The sequence below is a fragment of the Gracilinanus agilis genome, chromosome 2, assembly GCF_016433145.1.
Source record: "Gracilinanus agilis isolate LMUSP501 chromosome 2, AgileGrace, whole genome shotgun sequence".
Taxonomy (NCBI): Eukaryota; Metazoa; Chordata; class Mammalia; order Didelphimorphia; family Didelphidae; genus Gracilinanus; species Gracilinanus agilis.
The window spans coordinates 264,651,258-264,663,895 of NC_058131.1; positions in this window are offsets into that span (position 1 = coordinate 264,651,258).

Here is a 12,638-nt window from a genome sequence, read left to right on the forward strand (position 1 = left end):
CTTTTCCTAGGTAGAGAAGCCCTGTGTCTTGGCCCAAGAATTATCTCTTTCTCATGAAAGGAAGAAGCCACAAGCAGTGGCAATGGCAGACATATGACTCAGATTCCAATCTTAGGGTAGGTTCTTCAGCATCTAGCCCAGACTGAAGAAGAATAACCAAGATAAGAAACCTAGATGAATGGGGAGTCTACATTTCTGCTACTTTGAATTAACAAAGTTTTCCAGGTAGCTGATAAGAGTAGAGTCTAGCCAAATTCTTTCACTAGCACAGACCCAAACCCAAGTCAGTAACTTGCAGAAACCATACCAGGGAGACAATATTCCTTTGAGAGCACTGAAATATGGCAATTCTCCAGTCTGTCCCATGAGATCCTGAAATAGCACAACCCTCAATGCCCCAAGAAAGATTAGACTTTCTCTCCAGAAATGTGGCAGATACCAATCCAAATATCAAGTAGAAAGTCAAAAGCTAGACCAGAAGAATGAGAGTGGGGTGAGTGGAAAAAGAGCCCTACTATAATGAGCCATTATGGTAGCAGGGATGCTACCATACACAAACTCAGAAGAGAATGTCTCTAAAACATCTATAATCATCATCTCAAAGAAAAATATAGCTTGAGCACAGACTCGACTAGAATTCCTGGGAGGGATGAAGCAAGAGTTCATAAAGGTTTTAAAAGTTCTTTAAGTGAACTGAAAACACCTGAGGAAAAATTGGAAAAGAAATGAGCCATGAAAGAAAGAACTGGAAATGGGATTAACACTTTGGCAGAAAAGGTACAAAACCTTGCCCAAGCAACAAACTCTCTGAAACTTTAAATGGATGAACTAGAAGCCAATGAATTCATGAGGAAACAAGAAATATTAAAGCAAAGTAAAAAAAAACTGAAAAAATACAAGAAAATAAAAGTGCTCATAGCAAAAATAACTAATCTAAAAAAACAGATAAACAAGAAAAAATTTATGAATCATTGAACTATTTGAATATCATAACTCCTTTTCCCCACGAAAGAGCCTTGATATCCTTTTTTCAATAAACCCAAATTTCTTAAAATCAGAAGTCTTAAGGTGAAAATAGAATGTAATTTTCTAAAGGGAATCCCCCCAAAAAAACTCCCAGAAAAAAAAACAGACAAAACCTAGAGCTTCTGGATCAAAGAAAAAAAAAATACTACAAGCAGTCAGAAAGGAAGAATTCAAGTACTAAGGAACTGCAATCACAATTGCATATGATTTAGCAGTCATTATTATAAAACAACAGTGAATTTGGGGTACAATATTCCAGAGGGCAAAGGATATGGGCTTACAGTCAAGAATAATTTATCCAGCAAAACTAAATAAAATATGACAAAGGGAAAAAATGGATCTTTAATGAAATAGAAAACCTCTAAGAATTTCTTATGAAAAGACTGGAGCTTAGGAGAAACTTTGAGGTTCAAATATAGGAGTGAAAAAGTAGCATAAAAAGTAAACATAAATAAACAATGATAAAGGACAAAACAAGGATAAACTACTTACATTCCAGTATGGGAAGGTTCCCTTCTGAACCCTATAAGCATCAGGGTTCATATAGAGAGTCTAATTAGACCAGGTCTAAAAGGAGATGATCTTAAGAGAAGTATGGAAAATGAGGGGAAGAAGAATATATGAGTAAGGGGGGAAGAAAGAAAAGGGAAGTTAAGGAAATTTTTCTCAAATAATTAGGGTCCACAAGTAAATATCTATATAAACAAGAAGGAAGGAATGGGAACAGTAACACTTAAACCTCACTCTTATCCTAATTGGTCAAAAGAAGGAAGAATATACCCACACACAGAGTTAGATATAAAAATACATTTCATTCAACAGAAAATTAGGAGGGAAAGAGGAAACATGGGATGGGAGATTAGAGGAAAGGACTATTAGGAAGGGATTAGTCCAAAGCAAAACAAACTGTACGGTTATATAAAAATATATTAAATATATATATATAAAAATTATATATATATATAATTATATATATATAAAAATATATTAAATTAGGGAATGGATAAACAAATTATGATGTAATTGAATACTATTGCGCTAAACTTATCAATGTAGTGATCAACCAGGATACCAGAAGACTAAGGCTGAAATATGCTACCCACCTCCTAGTAGAGAATAAAGGATTCAGAATGCAGAATCGATGCAATATTTTTTTTAGATAGGCCAGTATGGAAATTTGTTTTAATGAGCTATCCATGTTTGTAATGGATTTTTTCTCATGTTCTCATTGTGGGGAGGGATTGGAATGGGAAGGTAAGAAAGTAGGAAGGTGAGAAAGAAGGAAAAGGCTGATCAAAATGAGTAAAATTTTAAAACTAATTACATAGGATTTGAATAGAAGTTTGAGACAATAGTAGAAAATAAGTTACTAGGCAGCCCATGATTAGTTGTCAAATGAGTGTTAGAGACAAAAATGTTTTAAATTAGAAACATGGAAAAAAGTTACATTAAATGAGGTAGAGTGAAGGAAACAGAATTAGAAGAGCAATATAACATAATAACAATAGTGTAAATTAAAACAGCACTAAAGTGTGGCTAAACACTAACCAAAGAGACTGAACTCTAAGTAACTGAAAAGACCAGTTGTGGTCCCAGGAAAGAGATACTGAAACACCTCCTTCCTTCCAACACAGAAGTGGTAGATTCTGGGTACATGTCATTGGTTGTAGTCAGTGTCAGTTAATTTTGCTAAACTATTTTCTTTAGTACTAAGGAAGGCTTATTTGATGCCTCATCAGGAGCAGTGACTGAGTAAGGTATTCTTTGCAGATACTGACTTGTATGGCTACTTGTCTTTGCTAAGTCTTATCTTTCCAACTAGACTGTGAGTTGCCCCAAGACAGGGTTCTAGCCTTCTTTGTCTCCTTCGAAGTGAAAGAGATTATAGAGATGAAAAGTCACTTGCATAAATTCTGAAAGGAAGCCACCTCCTCTGGCTCAACTCATTTTGTGATCTGTATTGATATCAGTTTCCTCACTGGCTTTTATCCCAGTTTGTCACCTCCTGGTGACATGACCCTCACATGGAATAATGAAGTCAGAAAATTAAGGAGTCAGAGACACTGGTCTTTTTCAAGGAGCCAAAGCAAAATACCATGAAATCATTGAGCAGCCCTAAATTAAGCAAGCTGAAAAAAACAGACTTAAGAAGGGAGATGTAGTGAGAAAGATCTCACTCTAAATAAAGAAGGTGGGGATTATTGGAAGGGGGTGCTAAGAATAAAGGCAGTCCCTTTACAAGACCATACCTGGGGAATCCAGGATGATTGGGGGAGGATTTGGGGGTGGTAGTGGAGAAGAGGCACATGATCATCTGATAGGGGGTGACTAACTCTTTGGGAACATTTACTGGATATGGGGATGAAGTTTTGCAGCCCGACTTGCTGTAATTTACTGTTTCCTGCAACTTCATCCCGCCCTCTGTCCCCCTTTCCAAGAGATATCTGTGATTTGGGTATTTTTAACTCAATTTATTTCTGGTTTCCCTACAGAGAACAGAGAGCCACAACTGCTTTATATTTAAGGGAATGGGGGAAGGGCACAGCACAAGGTACAATGTGACTGCTTTCATGCAAGGGCACAAGTGAAAATCCCCTCTAGGGCTCTTCCTTAAAAGAAAAAAAAAGAGACACAAAAAAAGAGACAGGAAAAGGAACAGACACAGAGAAACTGAGAGGAAGGGAAAGAGAGAAGGGGTGGAAATAAAGAAGATAAGGGAAGGAGGGAGGAAGAGAAAGGAGAGGAAAAAAGGAGAGGGGAAGAGAGTGAGAGAGATTGAGTCACAAAGGGAATAACAGAAATAGAGACACAGAGAGAAGAATATATTCACAGTAAAAAAAGGAGAAGAATGTCAAGATCTCAAATGCATCTCTGGTACTGATCCTATTGGCCTGGAGAGTAGAGGTAGGGACAGCAATATCAGAAATTTTCTGACCCACTTCTCTTTCTCTAGGGCTCGGGGTATCCCAACTCAAGGAAGAAATTACTTCTGATGTTCTTCTTCCACTCTTAAAACAGCAGAGGTAATACTGGAGCAGGTATATAAATCAAATTTTTAATGCAGACTTTTCTTTGTAAAAATGGGGCTGTTGAAAAGAATCTAGCATTGGGTTCATTTAAAAAGCTGAAGAATCAGGAAGGTATCATGATATAGTGGCTAGAGAGCTGGCATTGGGGTGACCTTGGTTTAAGACTTTCCTTTGACATATGTTGACTGGATATCTTGGGCAAGTGCCTTAACCTCTAAGATACAGAGAAAGTTCTGAATTGGTGTTGGTACTGGTAAAGAGGATTTTTCACCAGGAGCTCCCTATGCTGATAAAATCACAGGTCCAAAAAAAATTGAATCTTTCTGTAAAATGAATAATCTTTCCTCATTTCATCTACTTTGTAAAAACTATGTCAGTCCCCAGTTCTATAGAACAGTGGGACAAACCAAGAATCCAGACCAAGTGAGAAGGAAAAGGGAATAGAAGACTGTACGAAAGTCAAATGGGCACAGCCAGGACTTAGCGTAGTTTGGGCTTTAGGCAAGGACATAACATGCTGCTACAGCAGACCTCAGCTACTCAGGTGTCTTCTAAATACTATCTCCAGGTGATACCTACAATATGGGCACAGGTCAGGGAGCAACTTGGGAAACAGGACTAGAGGAAAATATGGTAGCAGTTAAGGGAAGAGGCAGAGACCTAAAGCAACTCTGCTCTCTTAGAGTTGCAGTGAGGTGAGTACCAAAGGCCTGGATCCCAAGACATCTGGCCCTGGCTTGGCCTCCTGGTTTTTCCACATACCCTTTCCTATCTTTAGATGAAATTCCACTAATGATCCCCTGAATTCAATAGGTTGCTTCTAAGTAGTCTTCTCTATCTCTGACCAAGGTCTTTTATCTTCACCTTTCTTTTCCCTTTGTCAAAGTACCTCCAATTTAGGCCCTCCCCTCCCCTTAGGGAAAGCATCTCTCAAAGAGAAATCCATTTGAACCCAGAAACTCTGGTCCTGGTACCCCTAGTACCCATACTTAATAGAAAGGACAGGTAGTAGTAGCCTTACTGCCTTGCCCCCTCCTCTCTATTCTAGCTTTCCCTCCATGAAAGCAGGAGAGGGTAGATGACCATCATCTATCACTTATATCTGCTGATACTGCACAGTACTGCTGAGAAACTGAAAAGAAAGAGGATTTGTAGGGATGATTCAGCAGGAGGGAAAGGGATCCTCTAGTTATTGGGAAGGGGAGTTAGGAAAAGGCATTAACAGCTCATCCACCAGCAACACCTCACATCCCACCACTAACATAAGCCTCTAACTACAAGACTAACCCAGAAGAAAGCTATCAGGAGCAGAGTTAGGAGCAAGAGTGGGAATTGTCTTTGTTCTACTTTTTCTGTCCCTTCATCTTTCTTTACATGTCCCTTTCTGTTTTCCATTCTGGTTTAATGAACAGATTCAAAAAATATTGGTTAATGGTCTGATGGCAACCTAGAAGTCAGTGTTCAGTGGAGGATGTCAGGAGTCTAAGCTTGGTTCTTTACCTTTTAATCTTTTTAGGAATTACTTTGATATATTCATAGATGACTCAGTTATCAAATAGACAGATAGCATAAAAGTGGAGCTAACCCATGGCAGGACAGGCTAGACCATTGAATTGGTCCAATAAGTACAAATGAAAAGTCTTAAGTTAAAAAAATCAACTTCACAAGATCGAAAAGGGAGATGTGATTAGCTGGCAATTTTTCTATCTTCCAAGCTTTAGTGGATTATAAATTCAATATGTGTCAATAATGTAAAATTTTAAAACTTATGTGAACCAGAGAGGGGAGGGCAACTAGCTGGCTCAGTGAATAGAGTACCAGACTTGGAGACAGACAGTCCTAGGTTCAAATCTGGCCTCAGACACTTCTTACTTGTGTGACCTCAATTTCCTTCTAAGTTGGAAAATAAAGCTTAAAAAATTAAAAACAAAACTTATGTGATCTGCACTGAGAGGCATAACTTCCAGGAATAAGGAGGTGATGAGCCCATGTTGTATTCTGCCCTGGTGACAATTAGGGAGCAGTGGGCAGAAGTTAAAAAGAGACCAGTTTAGATCTAGTGTCAGGACATTTTTACTAACAATCAGAGCTATTCCATTCCATCTAAAAATGGAATGGAATGTCTCAGGAGATGATAAGTTCCCCTTCACTATAAATCTGTAAGCATAAGTCAAATAACTCCCTTGACCAAGGTGATATAGTGAGAATTCTTTTTCTTTTACGTGTTACAATTGATATTGGTACTGGTAAAGAGGATTCCTCACCAGGAGCTCCTCATACTTGAATTTCTATGATTCTGCAATTCCTTCTCAACTCTTGGCTCTTAGGAACGAAAGCAAGTACCTTGGAGAATACATGGAAAGGATCCTGGGGAATCATATATCTTTGAACCAAGAGCCATTCCTTTTGCCTATCTAGGCAATGTGACTAGACAACTACTCACCTACAGAGACTACACTCCATCTACCTGATCACAGAAACTGTTAACTTGCCATTCACCCAAATATTGCAAAATGATGTCACTGCACACCCACCTGCCTTCAGTGATTGCACATCCATCTATAAGAGAATGTATAGAGATGGACGTGCTATTGTGAAGTACGTTATCTGGCTGAGATCAGCTCAAGTGAATGTAGTGAGAGTAGAGCTAGTAAATGTCTCCTCTTCTCTCCTCACAGACTTATTCAATAGTAACTTTTATCAGTCTCTAGATTTCATTGCCCTATTTCAAAGACAGGTAATCTTGCTCCTTCAAGGCTCAAAACTGACACAGGTAGCCTTTTTTGGGCTACAACAACAGTCTCTTATATCTTATAGATATCTTATATTCATATCTTATAGATTCATTCTAATGCCTCTATAGAACTACCTGTCTATGACCTGGATCCTAATTCCCCTACCAATGAGCCATCAAAAGCACTTGAGAATTGATAGTTTGATTGATTTCCCAAAATAGATGGACCATAAAATGTTGGCACTCAAGAGTTCTTTAGTTCTAGTTCAAAATTCTTATTTTACTAATAGAGAAAATGAGGCACAAGTCAAACAGAAAGTCAGAATTAGAATCCAGGTTTCCTGATTTCATTCCCAAAGCTATTTATTTGGTTGCCCTATGACTTACACTGGCTTTGTCCAATAAAGTTTACACATACAATATAATGGCATCAATCATAGAGTCATATATGTACAGCTGTAGGGGCCTTAGAGGCCATGAAGTCCAACTCCCTCTTTTTATAGGATGAGGAAATTAAGTTATGATGTTATTTTGCACAAATCACATAGGTAATAAGTAGCAGACTCATTATTTGAACCCTCTTTCTACTATGCCACTCTAGAACAGGCTTTCTGTTTCTTTTTTTCAGAAGAGAAAAATTCATACAGTACCTTCAGCTCATCCTCTCTATATTCCAGGTCAAATTTGTACATTCTGTAGATATCTGATAAATGCTTATTGACTGACTGGTTGACTGTGGAGACTATTGTCAGCTGGCATCCTGAGAAACATCAACCAGGGTGGAATGATCTTCCCTATCTTCTCTCTCAGCCATCTGGTCTACCCCTAGGGGTCTAGGCCATGGATGTTCCCATTCTTCCCAGGGGAAAAAAAGCCCCCTGCTTCCCACAGCAGGATATCTCTAGCACACAGATCCTAGCCCTCAAAGACCAACTCATCCCTGCTAACTCGATTTCCTTTAAAAGCAAAGCCTTCAGTCTCTCTGTCTCTATCTCTGTCTCTCTCTGGATCTCTCTCTCTCACTCTCTTTCCCTCTTTCTCTCTTCTGCTGGCTGTCCCCCACCACTTTCCCACTGCACTCACACATATATATGATCCCACCCAGTCTCAGGCTCTTCCCTAGGAAAACAGCCATTTTATTCTCTTTATATAAATCTTTCATCTCTCTCCCCTCAAATACCCTACCCCTTAATCTTGGTTTTTTTTTTCCTCCCAGATCGGAGAGGGCAGGAAAGGGAAGAGTCAACTGAAGCAGCATGGGAAACATCTATTTGAACTTCTGTTCATCTCAAGCATTCAGAAGTGGAAGAGTGCAGTGAGACCTGGCCCCTAGGGCAGCTACAATATGTGCTGAGAACTGATACAGGTTGTGCACCTATTTCCTAAGCCATGCACTAAAAAATGCACAGTTACCTTGGCAACTTCACAGCATGAAGGAGCCCCCGTCCCCTTTAAAAGCCCAAAATATGAGGAGCTTTCACTTTCTTCTTGCATTTACTTGCAAAGGACACACAGTTTCAGATAGTTGGCAAATGTCTCACTATGGAGAGTTTTTTTTTTAAGTCTAAACTCTTTAACCTAGCATGCAAGGTCCTAAACAATGTGCACTGACTTCAGTGTTGAGCTTCATTTCCCTTCCCTTGACATATTCCATAACCCAACCAAAAGGGACTATTTACCATTTTAGAACTTGCACTGTACTTTCCCTCCTCTCTGCGTATACTCATACCTTTCCTTCCATCTGGAATGTCCTCACATATCTCTTCCTGCACATGGTTTAAGACCAACTTCCTTCATAAAATCTTTCGTGATTCCCTCATTGCCATAACTATTCAGGGGAAAAAGCTGTAACTGTGACTAATGTAACAATAACATTAACAAATAACAGCTGGCATTTATTATATAATGCATTAAAGTCTGCAAAGTGCTATATATATTTGTAATGATAAATATAATCATTTATATGTAAATTATACTTAATTATATAGATTTAGATATACAAATGTCATTTATACTTAAATATATAATCTCAGTCAGGATAGTTAATGAAGACTTTCATAAACAAGTGGGCCTTGAGTTGTACCTTGAAAAAATGAGGGAACTTTTGATAGGCAAAAAAGGGGAATGGTAGATTCAGTAATATGGAGGCAGGCATGCACAGGGCATATTTGAAGACAGTGAAAAAACAAGTCTTAACTCAACAGAGTATTCACTTGATGGAGTAAGTATGAAGAGGAATGTTGAGGACTTGAATGACAACACAAGGAATCTGGACTTTGTCTTAGATGCTTTAGGAATTCACTGAAGAACTTTGATCAGAAAAACTTCAATTTTTATACTTACTAGTCACATGACCATGAGTAAGTCAACTAACTTCTCTGTGCCTTTGTTTCCTTAAGGATGATATATGAAGAGTGATACTTAAACTTACTTCCTCACAACAGTGTTGGGAGGGAATTGTTTTTATCAATCTTAAAGTTACATAAACATCAGTCATTTCCATTATTATCACTCTATTTCCCAAGCCAAAAAAAAAGTGATCTCTAACCCCTCTAAACTTTTATTTTCTTTGTGACTCTTCTACATACTAAAACATTTTGTTTTGTATTATAGTTATTTCTGTATGTATAATCTTCTTTAATGTACTATAAGATTTTTGAAGGCAAAACCATATTTATTTATTTTGGTGTCTTCCCCAGAGACTTATCCATAGCAGGAGTCCAGAAAAGAGCTGCTTTTCTAACCATTCTAACCATTGATATTATAATCATCATTAGATCTCCATCCTCATACTTCTTGATTTCTCTGCATCCATTTGTCACTATTGACCCTTCCCCATATTCTCAATACTCCTTTCTCTCTTGCCTTGAGACATAACACTCTCCTAAATCTCCTGCAAAATTGTCTACATTATCTTTCTCTATTTCCTAGTCAGATTCCATTAGAAGTATTAGGTTCAGTGCTGGGTACAACTTTTAGGAAGGACGTTGGCCAGCAAAGGTATGTCCAGAAGATATTGACCAGGATGTTGAGAAGACTAGATACCATGCTATATCAAATAAAGATTAGTTGAAAAAGTGGGAATGCTTAGCTTGGGAAAGAGAGAATATGGAATATAGCTGTCTTTAAATATTCAAGAGACTCTCTTATGAAAAAAGGTTAAAATCTCAATTGATAATCATTTATAAGGTACCTACATGTTGAAGATACAAAAACAAAAATTAAGTAGCCTCTGCCCCCAAGGAAATTATATTTTATCAGAGTAGACAACATATATATGCATATATATAATATATTTTTTAAAACACAAACAGCAAATACAATGTAATATTCTGATTGGCCCAAAGTATTCAATTAAGTCCCAGGATAGAAGTTTCAAAGAAGTGGATTTATGTTCATATATAAGTAAAAGTTTCCCAAAAACCAAAAATGTCCAAAAGTTGAATAAACTGTCTCAAGAAAGTGTGATTTCCCCATTACTGAGAACAATCAAAGGAAACTAAATGGCGTCTCAAGTCATTTCCCACCTTGATCTTTTCCAATTCTTTTGCCTAATTGACTTCATTTTCCTGAACCCCTGAGTTAAGTATTCTTCAATGTTTTGTCTTTGTGGTTTTCTTTTCTATATTCTTTGTTTCAGGAGTCATGTTTGCTCATGTGCCTCAGCTATCATCTCTCCATAAATGACCCCCATTTTAATTGATTGTAAGCTCTCTAGAGTCAGAGTCATACTACTGTTATCTTTACATTCCTAGTGTCCAACATGTACAGGTAACATAGAGAATCTGTGGTTTCAACAGTATGGAGGGAAAGAGGGAAGGAGGGAGGGAGAAAGAGAAAGAGGAAGGAAAGGTGGGAGGAAAGAAGGAAAGGATGGAGGGAGGAAGGAAGGAAGGAAGAGAAAGAGGAAGGGAGAAAGGGAGGGAAAAAGGATTCAATAAGCAGCTGTACTAAATTCTTTATAAATGCAGTTTTATTTGATCCTCACAAAATCCCTAGGAAGTAGGGATATAATTAACCCTATTTTATAGTTAATAAGTTAGTAAGCACCTGAAGCCATTTGGAACTCTGGTCTTATCAATTCTGAGCCCAGTTCATCTGACACCTAGATGCCCTTAAGTTAAGAAATTTTGTTATGGAAAATCCCTCTACCAGTGAAGACTCAAACCCTGTGTCTAACTTAATTAAGTTCTAGGACTCCTGAAACTCATAAAAGTTAAATGATTTCTATGGGTCATACAGCTAATAAGTGTCATTGGTTGGATCTGCACCCAGATCTTCATAACTCCAAGCCTATGACTTGACCCATTATATCATATTGCTTCTACCTGACACAGATAGGCCCTTAATATATATTTCTTATTGAATTATTAAAATCTACCCAATCTTTCCTCACCTTTCTTTCAAGCTCCAAGAACCTGAAGGACAGCTCTATCTGAATACTTTGATACTCAATCTGACCAACAATGAGCTTATGATCATTCTTTCTAAACTCTTCCTTTATTTTTTAAACCCGTAACTTCTGTGTATTGGCTCCTAGGTGGAAGAGTAGTAAGGGTCGGCAATGGGGGTCAAGTGACTTGCCCAGGGTCACATAGCTGGGAAGTGTCTGAGGCCAAATTAGAACCTAGGACCTCCCATCTCTAGGCCTGACTCTCAATCCACTGAGCTACCCAGCTGCTTCTTCTTCCTTTATTCTTACTCTTTAATGCATTTGTTCAGAAGTACCACAATTCAGTGCACTAGTCTTCCATGTTGGAAATTTTGCTGTCATTTTGATTTATCCTTTTTTATTTTCCACATTCAAGTTAGTTAGCAAGTCTTATCAATCCTATCACTATAATATCATTTGATCTTATCTCTATAAGACACTTAGTATTACATGGAGAGAGCATAATGAACATGGAAAATGGAGACAACTTTGAATCTCACCTCTGATACTCACTAATTTGATAGCCAGAGTCAAAGCACAACTTCCCTGAGGATCAATTTCCTTTTCTAAAATAAGAATAACAATGCCCATAGTTCCTACTTACCTCAGGGATTTAAAACTCACAGATCTCATCATATCAATTTTTTCCCAAAACTTTTAAGTCCTACACCACTTCTAGTCCTTTGAAGCCAACATCAATCACTAATCAGAATTCTGATTTTTAGAGGTTATTCTTGAAAACTTACAATGGATCCCTGCTGGCCTGGAATAAAATATAAACTCATTAGACTAATGTTTGATACCCTATGAATCTGGTGCTCTGCTATCTTTCTAGCTTGAATCCATATAGTACCTCTATCCATGTACTCTACACTCCAGTCAATCTGGTTATTCATTACTATCCAGAGCAAGCCCCAGGCTATACTACCTCTGCTACCTGTGCTTTGGGTGTCTACTGAATACCAACCTATCATTTAGATTTCAGACCAAAAGTCATCTTCTCCATGAAACTCTCCTAGATATTTCTCACCTTTGAGATTCCCCAAAACACTTTCCTTCCAATTATGCACCACGTTTCTCATGTAGCATGGTCATCTGTATTTGTACTATATCCTTAGCTACTGAACTGTAAACTTGAAAATAAGAATGTCTTATCCAAACTTCATATTTTCTCCAGCAACTAGAAGGAGGTATCAAAGATATCAGAGATATAATAGGACTCCATTAAAAGTGTAGTAAATCACACGCCAAAAGGCACCAGGTTGGAAAAGGGCAAGACAAAGTTAGAAAACAAAAAGAGAAAACACAGACTCTGGAACATAAACCATGAAGAAGAGTATATTAAAATAAGGATCATAAGATTTAAATCTAGAAATATCATGTAATCTAATATGTTAATTTTATAGAAAGGGAAACT